This window comes from Drosophila miranda (assembly GCF_003369915.1).
Source record: "Drosophila miranda strain MSH22 chromosome Y unlocalized genomic scaffold, D.miranda_PacBio2.1 Contig_Y2_pilon, whole genome shotgun sequence".
NCBI classification, from domain to species: Eukaryota; Metazoa; Arthropoda; class Insecta; order Diptera; family Drosophilidae; genus Drosophila; species Drosophila miranda.
In genome coordinates, this window is record NW_022881614.1 from 31113114 (window position 1) to 31129203 (window position 16090).

Here is a 16090-nt window from a genome sequence, read left to right on the forward strand (position 1 = left end):
AACATTGGTGACCCCGACGTGATATAAAACCATTGCTTAATCGCGTTCCGTTAAAACACTTATTATTTATACAATATTTTGTTGTTGGGTAGTTTAACTACCAACAAATACATTTGGGTGCACGTTGAAAAACAGTTTAAAGTGCAAATTCAGTGAGAGTGCGGCTGGATCAGATCAGATCATTTTTATAGCCAATAGGAACAAATCAATTTGCAGTGGCTACGCAGCGCCCGACGTCACGCTCAGACTGATTTTCTGTCTCTCTCGCACGCACTCTTTGTCGTGTCGTTTAATATTAGCGGCGTCTGCCGGAGGAGAGCCATACTGACTTAGTATCGGGTATAACCGTAGAGTTGCGGTGTCCGCAGCAACTCACAACGTTCCCCCTCGTTTTAATTTAAGTTCCGTTCCGTTTTTAAGTACTTCCATAGCTGGAGGGGGGGGGGGGGGCATATCAATATTTCACGCTACCCCAAAATAACATTCCCAAAGCCGTCATGTAGGGCTCTGCAATTATTAAAAGCTATTCCCTCACTCTGTACAGGGGCCATTCTCGAACGAATGTAGCCCGCTTCCCGAAAAGTACTTTAGAGAGACTTTTGTAGTCATTCCCATGTTCTTTCGGTAGCTTTTCCATTGAGTGTGCTCGATCAAACGCGGTCAGCTCTTGGCGAAAGGCTTAAGATAGCGAAATACAGGCATTGGTATCGGCCAGCACTCGAATAGGGAATGAAAACTTTTCCATTTTCGGTGTAGTGTATCAGTGCGATGGTCATAAACTTGAATAAACCTTCTAGGTGCAATGTACATATGGGTGTCAGAACAGCTGACATATTCCCACTCAACGAGCACTTAACAATATGAACATTACAGAATGAAGAATGTTAGCAGCCCGTAAGCTCGGAGGCTCATTGTATTCCGCGAGGAGCAAGCCACAAAATGTTGTAAACTTTGCGGCAAGGCTCTTTTTTTATGACCCAATTATATTTTGTTTTATATGCGCATACGTGTTCCGTGAAGAACAGAAAAACAGCCGCCCAAATGTGCTTTGAATCCGTGCAATCCGTTGTGTAATGATGTGGCGCCCTGCCCAATATCGGATCACGGATGACTTGGTCGTCCCTCGAATCCGTGGCCACTGGTGGCCACCGCAGTGGAGGCCGGAACAGGAAGCCGCCGGAATCTAATTAATGTAAGCACACAATCTTGGGTAAACAACGAACCGGAGGGAGCTGGCATCTAGTTCGGCCTGAATTTGTGCCTCAAAATGAGGCGCCATATGTGGGGGTGGTGGCGGCGAGAACAGGGCTGGGGAGAGCCCACACCGGAGATAACAGCCAGCGGTGGCTGACCTCACACAATGACCAACGGTCCGCTCTGTGGGACGATGATGACTTTTAGATTGTTTGTTCACTTGGCAGACAGCGTGTCTCTGCGAGTGCCGCCCACCCAATAGGACGTGCTTCAATTTGGCTAAAAGCATAAGCTGAGCGGAAAATAAGCTTAGTATAGACTGTGTGGGATATGGAATATGTGTGATGTGTGAGCCCAGTTCAAGGGCTTGTCTGTTGCCAAAAAAGTTGGCAAACATCTAAGTCCCCGCCAAGAGCGATGATTGCCAGCCAATCTCCCACTATCCCCACCAGAAAGTTATTCGATATTTTTCCATCAACATTAAATTATCTTCAAAATATTTTAATTATATTTAAAGTTTAATGTTTCATGTTCTGATAGGAGCAGCTGGTGTGAATCATCGGGGCTAATAAATCAATTTGATTCCTCAGGTGACAATTCAGAGATATACGAGTTCAACATGTTGCTCGAGTTTTATTTGGGGTGCATTTTCGGGAAAACCTAAGCCACCGGTTTATTAAAACAAATTATGGAAGAAACTTGGGAGTGTTGCCCCGCGCGGGGCTGGGACTTGCCCTGCCGTCTGTCCGCGACAGCTTTAACAGCAGAGCCGTCAGATAAAGGTATCTAATTGTTATTTAATACCCTTATCTAGGCCATTGGTGCGAGTGGTTCTGCTGATGTGAGTGTGGTGCCGTGCTTCAATTGCTTCGATTATCTGTTCGCCAAAACTTAAGAGCCCCACCGCCGCCATGATGCGCTCCTCTGACTCACCTGGAACTCTTTCAGCTGCTGGTGCGTCTGGACCACGATGTTCTTGAATGAATCGTTCGGCTCCCCGGCTGGGCCAACGGCGATGAACACGATCGTTGCGAATATCACCCCGATCAGTATCAGGATCAAGTGTTTCGTGCGCATGGCCGCTAAAATTGACTTTGATTTCGTGTTTTATCCAATTTTGCGAGCAAAAATGCGCTTTAAAGTGAGTGAGGCCTCCAGTATGATGATTTTCCATATAGCCTTTCCAGTACTTGAGTGTTGTCACGCCAATTATGTTGAATTTCCTCCTCTAGATGTCCTTTTGCATGGCGAGTAATCCAATTATTTCAGCACATATTAGTCTATTAAGCTTTCTTCATTATAATCTTAGCAGTTCCTTATTCTATTGCAGTCAATATTGCCTATAGTGTCTGAAAGCAAACAACAGACATTATAACCATTTCCAAACAGACTTTTCGATTTCACATAGCCGGCCATAAATTGTACAAAGAATAAATAAATAACAAATTTCATTGGTTTTTATGAAGAAATCAATTCGATTCCCCGATTTTTCGGGAATAATATTTGCGTGGGAGAGAAAGCGGAAGATTTTCTAGATTGCGATTTGTATATACACGTATCAATCTCTCAGTCGAGATGCCTAGTAGATCGATTCGGCTGTTGATGTTGGTCAGGTCACAAAAGAAAACAATAAAATGCCACACTGATGTACTGATACACTGATGCACTGATATACTGATATACTGATACACTGATCTATTGGACTGCATCTGTTAACGCCCCCAGTGGCATTCGTATGATGCGTGGCGGCCGCCCTGGTGGGGTTTTGTGGCGCCGAGCCAAAGACAAAGCAAAATGTGCACAAGGTGAGGGCAATGGCTCAATGAGCAGAATGCGATGACAATGATGGGCATTGATTGGCGCTCAACTTACAATTTGAGTGGCGCTCAACAAGGTGCTCCGGCTATTTTAAGTTTCCGCTTGATGCAGCTTCAGCTTCCATTAAATGGGCAGACACTCTGATAAGCGCATCGCACACAAAAAGGCAGAGACTTGCTATTTGTATCTATTGTCTTTACATAATTATACCCGATACTCAAAATGAGTATTGGGGTATATTAGATTTGTGGTAAAAGTGGATGTGTGTAACGTCCAGAAGGAATCGTTTCCGACCCCATAAAGTATATATATTCTTGATCAGCATCAATAGCCGAGTCGATTGAGCCCTGTCCGTCTGTCCGTCCGTCCGTCTGTCCGTCTGTCCGTCCCCATCAGCGCCTAGTGCTCAAAGACTATAAGAGCTAGAGCAACGATGTTTTGGATCCAGACTTCTGTGATATGTCACTTCTACAAAAATATTTCAAACCTTCGCCCCGCCCACTTCCGCCCCCACAAAGGACGAAAATCTGTGGCATCCACAATTTTAAAGATATGAGAAAACCAAAAACGTAGAATTGTAGAGAATGACCATATCTTTAAGACTGCGGAATCTGAATTGGATCGTATCATTATTATAGCCAGCATCAAGAAAACAATTTCATTTTTTCTCGCCCTGTCTCTCTCTAACACACACGTAGCATAGGCGGCTTTGCTTAGAGTAAAACATTAGCGCCTAGATCTCAGAGACTACAAAAGCTAGAGCAACCAAATTTGGTATCCACATCAAAATTTCGCCACACCCCCTTCCGCCCCCGCAAAGGACGAAAATCTGGGGATATTCAAAAATCTCAGAGACTATTAAGGCTAGAGTAACCAAATTTGGTATCCGCACTCCTGTTAGATTTTACTATAAAACGTGTATCTCAAAATTTCGCCCCAACCCCTTCCGCCCACACAAAGGACGAAAATCTGTTGCATCCACAATATTGCACATTCGAGAAAACTAAAAGCGCAGAATCATAGATTGTTCGGGCCAGCCGCTGAAGAATAACCGTAACTTTAACATTATTATTGTATGAGCAGAGAGAGCCGCCTATGTTGTAAAACGTTGACGTTCTGCAGAGCTACTGCGCTCTCCCGCTAAAGGGGCTCTCTGCCGCCGCCACTTCGGCAACTACTTTGATCTGCTGCCGCCACTTCGGCAATCACTTTGATCTAACGCCGTCGTCTATAGTTTAGTTCTATGCTAACCCCTCTGCGCATTGGTTGCATATCGATCTCGCATAAAGTTTATCTGGCAATAGCAAGCAATCGGCTTCCGCTAAGCCACCAAGATTAAATACGAATTATAAGGTTTAACCCAAAATCTCTTTTCATTTTTGAAACACATAGGTGCCAAAAAAGCTTGGCATCTCAAACATTGGTGACCCCGACGTGATATAAAACCATTGCTTAATCGCGTTCCGTTAAAACACTTATTATTTATACAATATTTTGTTGTTGGGTAGTTTAACTACCAACAAATACATTTGGGTGCACGTTGAAAAACAGTTTAAAGTGCAAATTCAGTGAGAGTGCGGCTGGAATATTTATAGATAAATTCCGTTACTTTAAGCGTCGAATCTCTCATTCTCTGCGCAGCTGCAGCCGCGGTTCTTGACTTTTCGTGTCTTGCATTCGCTTAAGCGGTATTTCATTTTCCGTTGTTGTGTCGAATTGCACAACGGTTAACATGGACAACGATCCGAATACAGGCGCGGGCGGAAATATTGTGGTGGCTGATTCCAGACTGAGTCTGTATAAGCGTAAAAGTCAGTCATTATATGATCGATTGCACAGGCTTGGCGAATCCTTCGCGGGGAATAAAATCGATAAGCTGACCGCCGCGGAAGTCGAGGTGCGCCTTGATATGTTGGCAGAAATTCGAGAGGAATTTAATAAGGCCCATAATGAGTTGGAGGCTCTCGATCAAAACGAGATTGGGAGTGAGCTGCGCGAAATCTTCGATAATCTTTTCATATCGTTGAAAGCTGAGTTGCTGGCTGCTGTTGAAGTAAGCCAGTCACACGCCGCTGCCTATTCTACGACTCTGCCAAGCCATTCCGGACATAGTACCATCATCATGGCTCACCAGCAGCGACTTCCTGAGCTGAAGGTGCCTAAATTTTCTGGTGGATACGTCGAGTTCTCGGATTTTATGGCAATGTTCAAATCGGTGATTGAAGCGGATGCGGATCTCAGTGACATCGAGAAATTCCAGCACCTTCGCTCTTGCCTCGCTGATGCGGCTTTGGATTCGGTTCGATCGTTAGAGCTCTCCAGTGCCAATTATCGTGCGGCTCTGGATATACTTAATAAACGCTTTAATAACAAAAGACTTGTTTTCCAGGCACACATCAAGAAGATTCTTGGGCTAAAGAGGGTAGACTCGCCTTCTGCTAAAAGGCTTCGGGAGTTTTCGGATGCAGGCAATTTACACATGCGAGCGTTGCAGACATTGGGAACTGCTGAGGAGATTTCAGGATTCATGGTCATCAACATGCTGCTGCAGAAGTAGGATTCGAAGACGCAAACCAAATGGGAGGAGCACACATCGTCGGATGCTATACCTACCGCAGAGGAATTCTTCGAATTCTTGCAGCAACGCTGCCAGAAAATGGAGCGGTTGGAATATGCTACAGCGACACACGCTAGTAGCGATCAGGTGGGAAAAAACCATTCCTATACGCAGGTTAAGAAAACGTTTGTAGCTTCCAACTCTTCCGCCGACCCGTCTGTATGCGTCTTTTGCCACTCAGCGGGCCATGGAATATACTCGTGCAAGATATTCGGAAATCTCTCACCGTTGCTGCGCCACAAAGAAGTGAAGAAGCTTTCCCTATGCTTCAATTGCCTAAAGCCGGAGCACCGGACCCGCGCATGCAATAGTGGAAAATGTCGAGTATGCGGCGGTAGGCATCATAGTTTGTTGCACTTCGATAGTATACAGCCCTCAACACAAGGCTGCTCAGGTATTACTCCTCCCGATCTGGCCGTTCAACCGGACACTTTTTCCGTTGCTCAAAATTCTGCTAGCAGCTCGTCTCTACCTTCGTCTACCTCTCTTGCTGCCCAAGGTCTTCACTCTGATGTCGTGCTTCTGGTTTTCTTCTTCTGATCCTGCATTTTTCAATCCTCAACGGGTTGATCTTCTCATTGGTGCGAGCGTTTTTTATGATCTCCTCTGCGTAGGGCAAACTCACCGATGGACTGCCTCTTCTGCAGAAGAACCGGCTTGGGTGGATCGTATCTGGCGGTGGACAGAAGGTATCAAGCTCGGCGTTTTTGGCTATGCACAATTGTCCAGATTCGATAGCTGAGATGGAAGCAAGGTTGGATAAAACTCTTCGTAGGTTTTGGGAAGTCGAGAATTGTGTGGAGGCTGGGTTGAATACCAAAGAAGAAGACGATTGTGAAGCACATTTCGTAAGCCACCTTTCACGGTTGCCATCCGGGGAGTATGCAGTTCGTCTGCCGCTAAATCACAATACTGATCGTTTAGGAGAATCTTATGCTCAGGCTTATCGACGGTTCATCAGTCTGGAGCGAAAACTGGAGCGTAATCCTACACTCAAGGAGCGGTATTCCGCCTTTATGAGGGAGTACATTGATTTGCATCATATGCACCAAGTCAACCCTGATTCCCGTAGTCTCTGCAAATATTTCTTGCCTCATCACTGTGTCCTAAAGGAGGACAGTACGACGACAAAACTCCGTGTCGTTTTCGACGGATCCGCAGCTACATCAACTGGATATTCTCTAAATGATGTGATGATGACAGGCCCTGTTATTCAGCCTGCATTGTTTAACATATTGATTCGCTTTCGAACATATCCAGTCGCTCTCACTGGGGACATTTGTAAAATGTACCGCTGCGTACGAGTGTCTCCACCCGACAATTTGTATCAGTGCATCCTATGGCGAGATTCCATCGAGTCCGAGGTTCAAGTCTACACATTAGACACCGTCACATACGGGACGAGGGCTGCATCATTTTTAGCGGTCCGCGCAATGCACCAGCTGGCCATCGACGAGGGTGAGTCCTACCCTCTTGGCTCAGCTGCTCTGCGGCAGGAGTTTTACGTGGATGACCTTATTTCGGGCGGTAATTCGGTCGCACAGGTCATGGACAAGATGCATCAAACATCAGCTTTACTGTCCCGTGGTAATTTTAGACTTAGGAAATGGTGCTCCAGTCACCAGGAAGTACTTGAGGGAACCCCTGAAGATGACATAGAGAAGTTCCTAAAGTTTAATGATGGAAGCGACATTGCCAAAACTCTCGGCTTAGCGTGGGACCCTGCTTCGGATCAGCTGCTTTTTGCCTTGTCCGCACTGGACACAAACTCAAAGCCATCAACGCCATCTACGATTGCGCGATTCTACGACCCTCTTGGATTGATAAATCCAGTCATTGTCAGGTGCAAAATCTTCCTTCAGCAGCTTTGGAGAGAAAATTTGGATTGGGATGAAAGCCTACCCTCAGCGTTGCATTCAACTTGGATGGACTTGAGAAATAGTCTGGCAAGCATTTCTCGGATCTCATTTCCTCGCTTGGTTCTTTGTTCTAGTGTGGCTACAGAAGTTCACGGATTCTGTGATGCCAGCTTAGAAGCATATGGCGCTTGCGTGTATGTCGTGTCCAGGGAAGCCCAGTCTTTGAGCCACGTTTTGTGCTCAAAGTCGCGAGTGGCGCCGCTAAAGACTATATCGATTCCTAAGCTGGAATTAAGTGGAGCCCATTTGCTTGCGAAAATCATGCAGAATGTAAAGGACATGGGAATCTTTACAGGTCGGTTCTATTGCTGGTCGGATTCGTCAACAGCATTATCTTACATTAGGGACGAGCCAGCTAAATTTCAAGTTTTCGTGGCAAATCGAGTGGCATCAATTCAGGAGTTGACGGCAGCCATGGAATGGCGCTATGTTCCCACATCTTTAAATCCTGCTGATATTCTCTCGAGAGGCTCGCTTCCCAACCATCTTATCCAGTCAGAGCTATGGTTTCACGGCCCATCCTTTTTGCTAGGCTCCAAGGATAAGTGGCCTGTATCTCCTACTAACAACATAGCAACTTTGGAGCTTCGCAAGAGAGGATTGCTAATCACGTCTCCACATGCCGATCTCACGTCCGGATGCAAATTTGCGAATTCATTCTTTCGCATGCAGCGCACATTCGCCTGCATGCATAAATTTATACATCGTCTTAGGCATCCAGGACTCACCGTTTCTGATATTCGGCAAGGAACGCATCTTCTAATTCGACACATTCAGCTGGCAAATTTGTGGATGGACATAAAGGAGATTCGGCGCAATGGTCAAGTCATGAAATCCAGTTCTATTAGTTCGCTCAACCCGTTCATCGATCATTCTGGACTACTTAGAGTTGGAGGTCGTCTTGGCAACTCATCGCTAGGATTTGACGCTCAGCACCCGCTCATTCTGCCAAAGGGACATTCCATTACCTTTGCGCTGATAAGATATTATCATGAAAGAAACCTCCATGCCGGACCTCGCGCCTTGCTATCCAAAATTCGGCTGGAATATTGGCCCATTGGAGGTGTTAAGGCAGTGTCAAGGGTCGTCAGCAGATGTGTGAGATGCTTCAGGACTAGGCCGCGCATGGTCGACCACATCATGGGAGACCTACCTAAGGAACGTTTGGAAGGATCTCGAGCTTTTGAAGTCACTGGAGTAGATTACTGTGGACCTTTTTTCTACCGATCAGAAATCCGCACGAGGCCTCCGATCAAGTGCTACATTAGCGTATTCATCTGTTTCACTTCTAAGGCTATACACATGGAGCTCGTAAAGGATTTGACCACCGCATCGTTTCTAGGCGCACTAAAGCGTTTTACTTCCACTCGAGGAAGGCCAAGTCAAATTTGGTCGGACAATGCGACAAACTTCGTTGGGGCCAAGAACGAGCTTCTGGAGCTAAAAAAGCTTTGTCTGAGCGAACTGCATATGAAGGAGGTCCACGAATCCTGCTTGGCTGACTCGATCGACTGGCGTTTCATCCCACCTCGCTCTCCGCATTTTGGCGGGTTGTGGGAAGCGGCCGTGAAGACCGCAAAATATCACCTGTACCGCTCAGTTGGACCATCTGTGCTTAGCTTCGACGAGCTGCGCACTCTGGTCTGTCAGATCACTGCAATTGTTAACTCTCGCCCTTTGCTCTCGCTTTCAGAAAATCCTGATGATTTAGACGTTTTGACTCCTGCTCATCTGCTTTTAGGCGGCCCCCATGAGCAAATCCTCGAGCCTGACCTAACGAAGCTGAACTACAATCGTCTGGATGGCTGGCAGCGGGTCACCCAACTACAGCAAATATTTTGGAGACGTTGGCGCGAAGAGTATCTCACTCTTTTGCAAGAGCGCGCGAAGTGGCGTACCCCCGCGCAAAACATCTGCAAGAACGACCTCGTTCTGGTGAAGGACGAAAATCTTCCTCCAATGCGTTGGCCACAGGCTAGAGTGGTCGATGTCGTTTTGGGCAAGGACGGAGTGTGTCGCGTCGCTGACCTGAAGACATCCTCAGGAAACATCAGGAGGGCCGTCACTCGGCTATGTTTGCTGCCCCTTAAGGAATCTGTTGAGAGACTAGCTCCCAACGGGGGTGGTATGTTCGGGGCAGCCGCTGAAGAATAACCGTAGCTTTAACATTATTATTGTATGAGCAGAGAGAGCCGCCTATGTTGTAAAACGTTGACGTTCTGCAGAGCTGCTGCGCTCTCCCGCTAAAGGGGCACTCTGCCGCCGCCACTTCGGCAACTACTTTGATCTGCTGCCGCCACTTCGGCAATCACTTTGATCTAACGCCGTCGTCTATAGTTTAGTTCTATGCTAACCCCTCTGCGCATTGGTTGCATATCGATCTCGCAAAAGCCAGCAATCGGCTTCCGCTAAGCCACCAAGATTAAATACGAATTATAAGGTTTAACCCAAAATCTCTTTTCATTTTTGAAACACATAGGTGCCAAAAAAGCTTGGCATCTCAAACATAGATAATGACCATTGAAATTTGCCAGATTGCTAAATCTGGATCAGATCAGATCATTTTTATAGCCAATAGGAACAAATCAATTTGCAGTGGCTACGCAGCGCCCGACGTCACGCTCAGACTGATTTTCTGTCTCTCTTGCACGCACTCTTTGTCGTGTCGTTTAATATTAGCGGCGTCTGCCGGAGGAGAGCCATACTGACTTAGTATCGGGTATAACCGTAGAGTTGCGGTGTCCGCAGCAACTCACAACGTTCCCCCTCGTTTTATTGTGTGTTCGCCGACATTCACTTTCGTTCCGCGAGTGTAATTAGGATTTGCATATACTATTCGCACCACGTAGAACGGCTAAACAACAAAACACTTGACTGCGATTCAATCAGACGCGATGCGATTGGGCTGCAGCTCTGTTGTTGTAGTACATATGTATGTATGCAGCACGTCCGCAGGGCGTGTGTGAGCGCGCATCTGTGGGTGGTGGAAAGCCGCAGGGCAGGGCAATCAATCAACTCGACGGAGAGAAAACTGCACAGAACGTCGTATCGTTGGACATTCTATTTTCCGGCGCGACGCGGTCGTGGTCGTTTGTGATTAATTCACAAAAAAGTTAATCTTTTTTCGCGAAAGCGCGTTCGGACGCGGTGAACCGCTGGGAAAATTATGTGAACAAAAGGGTATGGACAACAGGCAACATGGTCCAGAAAATGCAACGCCTGCAAGGTAAAATCCACCCCATTTGCTTAACATACCATGGAGGGAAGCTTATAAAAAGGTATGCACAACTGGCAACAGGGCCCAGAAAATGCAACGCATACAAGGTAAAATCCACCCCATTTGCCCAATGTGCCTTGAATATACCCAATATACGAAAACCCGATTTTGTTTTCAGGTATATTTAAATATATATATTGTAATTGAAATTTGCCTTTTCTGTTTTTGCCTGTTTTCCATACCCTTTTTTATACCCCATTCAAAATAGCGACTCATTTTTTCGTCGCTGGAGAAAGTAGCTGTGTGGACGCTCTGAACCGCTGCATAAACACGCTTTTAGTATACGCTGGATACGCTTAGTATCAGTGGTATTTTTTTGCTTTCAGTTTTCGGTCTCACCCTTTAAACGGAACATACAAACTATGATGTCATCGACAGGTGGCTCTCCTGCGCCTTGTTAAAATCAACCACAGGTGTCCGTGAGTTCCCTTTATAGCAGACAGCTTTGTTAGTTTCATCCAATCCAGCCTAGTTTCATGGCAGCAGCCATGTCCAAAAGAACCGCAATATTTGAAAAAATGTAAAACTAGAAAAGTTTACTATGAAATGTTACTTTATTTGCCGACTTTCATCATTTTATTTTGTTTTTCTTTAACCCATTATGTGCTTTACATGTTTGTGATTTGTATTTTCTTTATTTCGTTTACGTTTCTTTATATGCGTTTATAAGTCGAATACTCCAATTTTCCATTTACTAATGATATGCGCACCAAACTAATTTCCACTCGGCGCCATGAACAGAAAACTGAAAACCGAAAATGCAAAAGAATACAACTCAAAAAATAGATTTGTATGCTACAAAATTTTAATTTAAGTAAATCATAAAGAAGGCAATTCAAGTATAGTATACCACCGAATTCTATAGGTTAGGTTAGGTTAACCCGGACGGCCCTCAGCGGGGCCACGCGGGCCCCCTGGCCCTTAGTTATCCTGATAGGGGGGTGTATGAACCATCGCGGGAGTGGCCAGCAGTTCCTGAGGCGTCCTTTTGGAGGCATCTTCCAATGATGCCAGCACTGGGGCGCCCAGGTATCTCCTCCTTGCCCTTGAGAGAGCCGGACAGTAGCAGATGAGATGTTCCAGGGTTTCGATAGCCCCAGGTTCATCACATTTCCTACAACTGTCTCTGTTGGTGATGCCTAGCTTAGCTGCATGTGCAGCAGCCAGACAGTGACCTGTAAGTATTCCCACTAGCAATCTAGAGTCCTTTCGTGGTAGGTGCAGTAGGTAGTGGCTAAGTTTCTCGTTGCGTTCCTTGCACATTATCTTCGAGGTTCTGCATGTGGTACTGTTCCACCTGCTATCAGTCTGTGTTCTAGCCTGCTTCTCTAGATCGCATTGCACCGTTTAAGGGAGACAGGCACGTTCTTAGACGCCTTCCTTAGTTAGTACGTCCGCCGCTTCGTTTCCTTCGATGCCCTGGTGGCTGGGAACCCAATAGATCCGCACTGTCTTTGTCGTGCTTAGGATGTCTAATGCCTCCCTGCTCGCCAAGACACTTCTGGAACTGACCGCGGACTACTGCATGGATCTTATCGCCGCTTGGCTGTCGACGAATAGGTTGACCGCATCGTGTGCTCGTTCTGTCAGGAGAGCGACCTCCGCTGCTTTCCCGATGGCAAAAATTTCTGCCTGGAATATGCTGCATTGGTCCGGTAGCTTATACGACAGCCTTATCTCAGGGTCTGTACAGTATAGGCCCGCTCCTACTCCTCCGTCCATCTTGGAGCCGTCTGTGTATATATTGAGGTGCTCAGTTTGGTCCCTTCCAATTTTCCAGTCTTCAGGTCCCAAAGATGTGGTTGTTTTGACGTCAAGGCAAGTTTGGGGGGTCATGTAATCAGTTGATCCGGTCATGTCCCTGCCAATTGAACTGTGCCCGTATCCTTGTATCGATAGGTTTCCTGATGCTATAAGGCGTTGTGCTGCCTTTCCCGCAATCAGGCGAGCGTGAATGTCCAGGGGGTCGATTCCGAGTACAGTTTCGAGTGCTTTTGATGGGGTTGACCTCAGCGCCCCTGTAATTCAGAGCAGAGCCTGTCGCTGAGTCTTTTCCATAAGCTTATGGTATGTCTTCTTTTCAGTAGCCTGCCACCACACTAAGGCTCCATACAGCAGAGTTGGTCGCACCACCGAGATGTAGATCCAGTGCATTAGAGCAGGTGACAGGCCCCATGTGCTGCTGAGCATCTTCTTGGATGCATAAAGCGCAATGGTAGCCTTCTTCACCCTTTCCACTACATTGGGCCTCCATGCCAGCTTGCTGTCAATTTTGGTAAATTTTCGGGGGGGTCCATATCGGTACCTTGTACCTCTTGGTAAAGAGGATGAGGTCCGTCTTGTCCGCGTTGATACTGTGTCCTACCTCTTCCGCCCACTCACGTATCTCCCTGAGTGTACGTTCCATTATGGAGCTGAGGGTCGATGGACATACACCCGTAATAAGTATGCTTATGTCGTCTGCATAAGCTGTTATTTTTGGGGCCTTCCTTTCAAATCTCTTAATGAGGTCGTCGACCACCAAATTCCACAGTAGTGGCGACAGGACTCCACCTTGAGGTGTGCCTCTGTGTGCCCCCTTTACCATGGAAGCAGTGCCCCACTCCGGTTGCACCCGTCTACAACTTAGGAGGTTTTTGATGCAGACGTTGATTGCAGGGTGTATGTTATTCGCTTCTAGGCGACTTGTTATTGCGGTTGTTGCCACGTTGTTGAATGCTCCTGAGATGTCCTCAAATGCTCCCAAAGCATACTTTTTGTTGTGAAGGGTGCTCTCGATGGTGGCTGCGGGCGAGTGTAGTGCCGTCTCCACTGATTTCCCCTTGGTGTAGGCGTGTTGGTTTGTTGACATCAGTCCGAATTCTATATGTTTAAACATAATTTATAAAGATCAATTCGCCTCCTGGCCGCTCCGCTCTTTCTCTTCTCTTCTTGGAGCTCTTCCCGATTGGTTTCTGTCTCATTCTTTTGCTTAATATAACGCTAATTTAAGATTTATATTTTATATAATGCATCTTTTTACTTTGTATGGAATAACACTTAATTATACATTCACATTATATAGTTTGATTTGATTTCAGTTGTAATCATAACGAAACAGAAGAATGTCTGTGCGGGCTGCTGTTTTCAAAAAATTCAAAATATTGAACATACTCAAAAAAGTCGAAAAAATAAAATGACTGACATAAATGCAATTTGTAATTGTCTGAAAGGGATTTCGCAATAGAGTAGTAGTTCCTTCTTTTCCTTCCTATGGCTTGTGTGTGTTTAAGTGTGTGCCTCGTGGTTCATTGGTTGCCTTTGTTGTACGTAGTATAGTATCAAACCTCTAAATACTTGCCCGTATAAATGTTGTCGTTTAAATATTTATTTATATTGTGAGGACCCATACTGGGAGCCTCACATAGTAACGAGAGTTAATTGATTAAAAAGACAACCTGAAAATATAAGACATCGCAATGGAGCGAGATTTGTATCAGTAAAAATCATCTTCTAGTTAATTTTTGCATAGCCGAAATCCCGCCAAACGGCCAGCTCACACAGAATAGCCGCAAAGAGAACAGCGAACAGAGAGAGCCACGCTCAGCCGGCAACAGAGCAGATCTCTTTCGAGAAAGTCCCGTTGGCCCGAAAACGAGCGCCAGGCGTGGTGAGAGCGTCGAGCGACCGTGGCGAGAGCGGGAGTCGATTTTCGGAAGCGAGCAAGACGGAACGCCGCGGAGTGACTAGAAAAGCAAGAAAAAGTGTTGAACGGCCGGGCGCCCAAGAAGTGGAGAAGAATGGACGAGCTGCAGGAGCACAGACGCCGGATCCGCGGGTGAGCTGGCCGATGGCCCAGGTAGTAGTAGAAGTAGCAGGGAGTGCGAGGGAAACCATGCCAATAAAACTTCGATCATATGACTAAGAATTCTACTGCTTCCATTTGCTTTCCCCGGTCGGACCACCGGCTGCAGTCATCTCTCCCCCTTCCCCTTCCGTTTTCCTGGCTGTTTTCGGTCCCTACGCTCCCGCTCTGACTCTGGCAACAGGGTTTTACCCTGCTGGAGTGAGAAGTGGTACGCGTTTCGGCGGGTGCACCCCCCTTCCTTTTTTCTAGCCATGCTTGGTCCCTACGCTCCCGCCCTGACTCTGGCAACAGGGTTTTACCCTGCTGGAGTAAGAAGCGGTATGCGTTCTCTCCCTTTCCTCCTCCTCACCGGACCCGCGGCTCACCTCGACCCTGGGCAGACTGATAATGACCCCAGCCTAGGATCACTACTTTACAGATGGCGCCCGAGCAGGGACTGTTGAGACAATTCAAACGATAGTTTTCTGGGGGGATTTCACCCTTCGTGGCCTAAAGACCCACAAGTAGATCGCGTAGGTAGCGCCGCATCAAACCGAGGACGACAAAGAGTGCGTGCGAGAGAGACAGAAAATCAGTCTGAGCGTGACGTCGGGCGCTGCGTAGCTACTGAAAATTGATTTCTTGCTTTTGGCTACAAAAATGATCCGATCTGATCCAGATTCAGCAATCTGATAGATATGGTCATTATCTATGATTCTGCGTTTTTAGTTTTCTCGAATGTGCAATATTGTGGATTGATTCTGGCTATAATCATTATACGATCTGGTTTAGATTTTGCACTGTAGAAGATATGGTCATCCTCACCGATTCTGCGTTTTTGGTTTTATCGTATCTTTAAAAATCGTATCATTTTATTTTGTTTTTCTTTAGCCCATTATGTGCTTTACATGTTTGTGATTTGTATTTTCTTTATTTCGTTTACGTTTCTTTATATGCGTTTATAAGTCGAATACTCCAATTTTCCATTTACTAATGATATGCGCACCAAACTAATTTCCACTCGGCGCCATTAACAGAAAACTGAAAACCGAAAATGCAAAAGAATACAACTCAAAAAATAGATTTGTATGCTACAAAATTTTAATTTAAGTAAGTCATAAAGAAGGCAATTCAAGTATAGTATACCACCGAATTCTATAGGTTAGGTTAGGTTAACCCGGACGGCCCTCAGCGGGGCCACGCATAGGCCAATCTGGCCCTTAGTTATTCGGATAGGGGGGTGTATGAACCGTCGCGGGAGTGTTTAGGTGGTTTTAAAGTCCCCGAGAATCGAGGTGTTTTTAGCATAGGCCAGCAGTGCCTGAGGCGTCCTTTTGGAGGCATCTTCCAGTGATGCCAGCACTGGGGCGCCCAGGTATCTCCTCCTTGCCCTTGAGAGAGCCGGACAGTAGCAGATGAGATGTTCCAGGGTTTCGATA

General features: G+C 46.3%; 2 protein-coding genes across 3 annotated transcripts in view; both read right to left on the reverse strand.

Moving 5' to 3' along the window:
- LOC117193171 overlaps positions 1-10705 on the reverse strand; it is a 33688-nt gene extending 22983 nt beyond the window's left edge. Inside the window, exons 1-2 of one of the 2 annotated variants that reach the window (XM_033397905.1) lie at positions 10258-10698; positions 2128-2543 (exon numbers count right to left, since the gene is read on the reverse strand). The gene's annotated coding sequence lies outside the window, so the exon portion shown is untranslated. Of the gene's footprint in view, positions 1-2127; positions 2544-10257 lie in introns of both variants that reach the window. The other variant, XM_033397906.1, reaches the window with a different exon arrangement.
- LOC117193175 overlaps positions 1-16090 on the reverse strand; it is a 98458-nt gene that overhangs the window by 52113 nt on the left and 30255 nt on the right. The gene's annotated exons all lie outside the window — the stretch shown is intronic.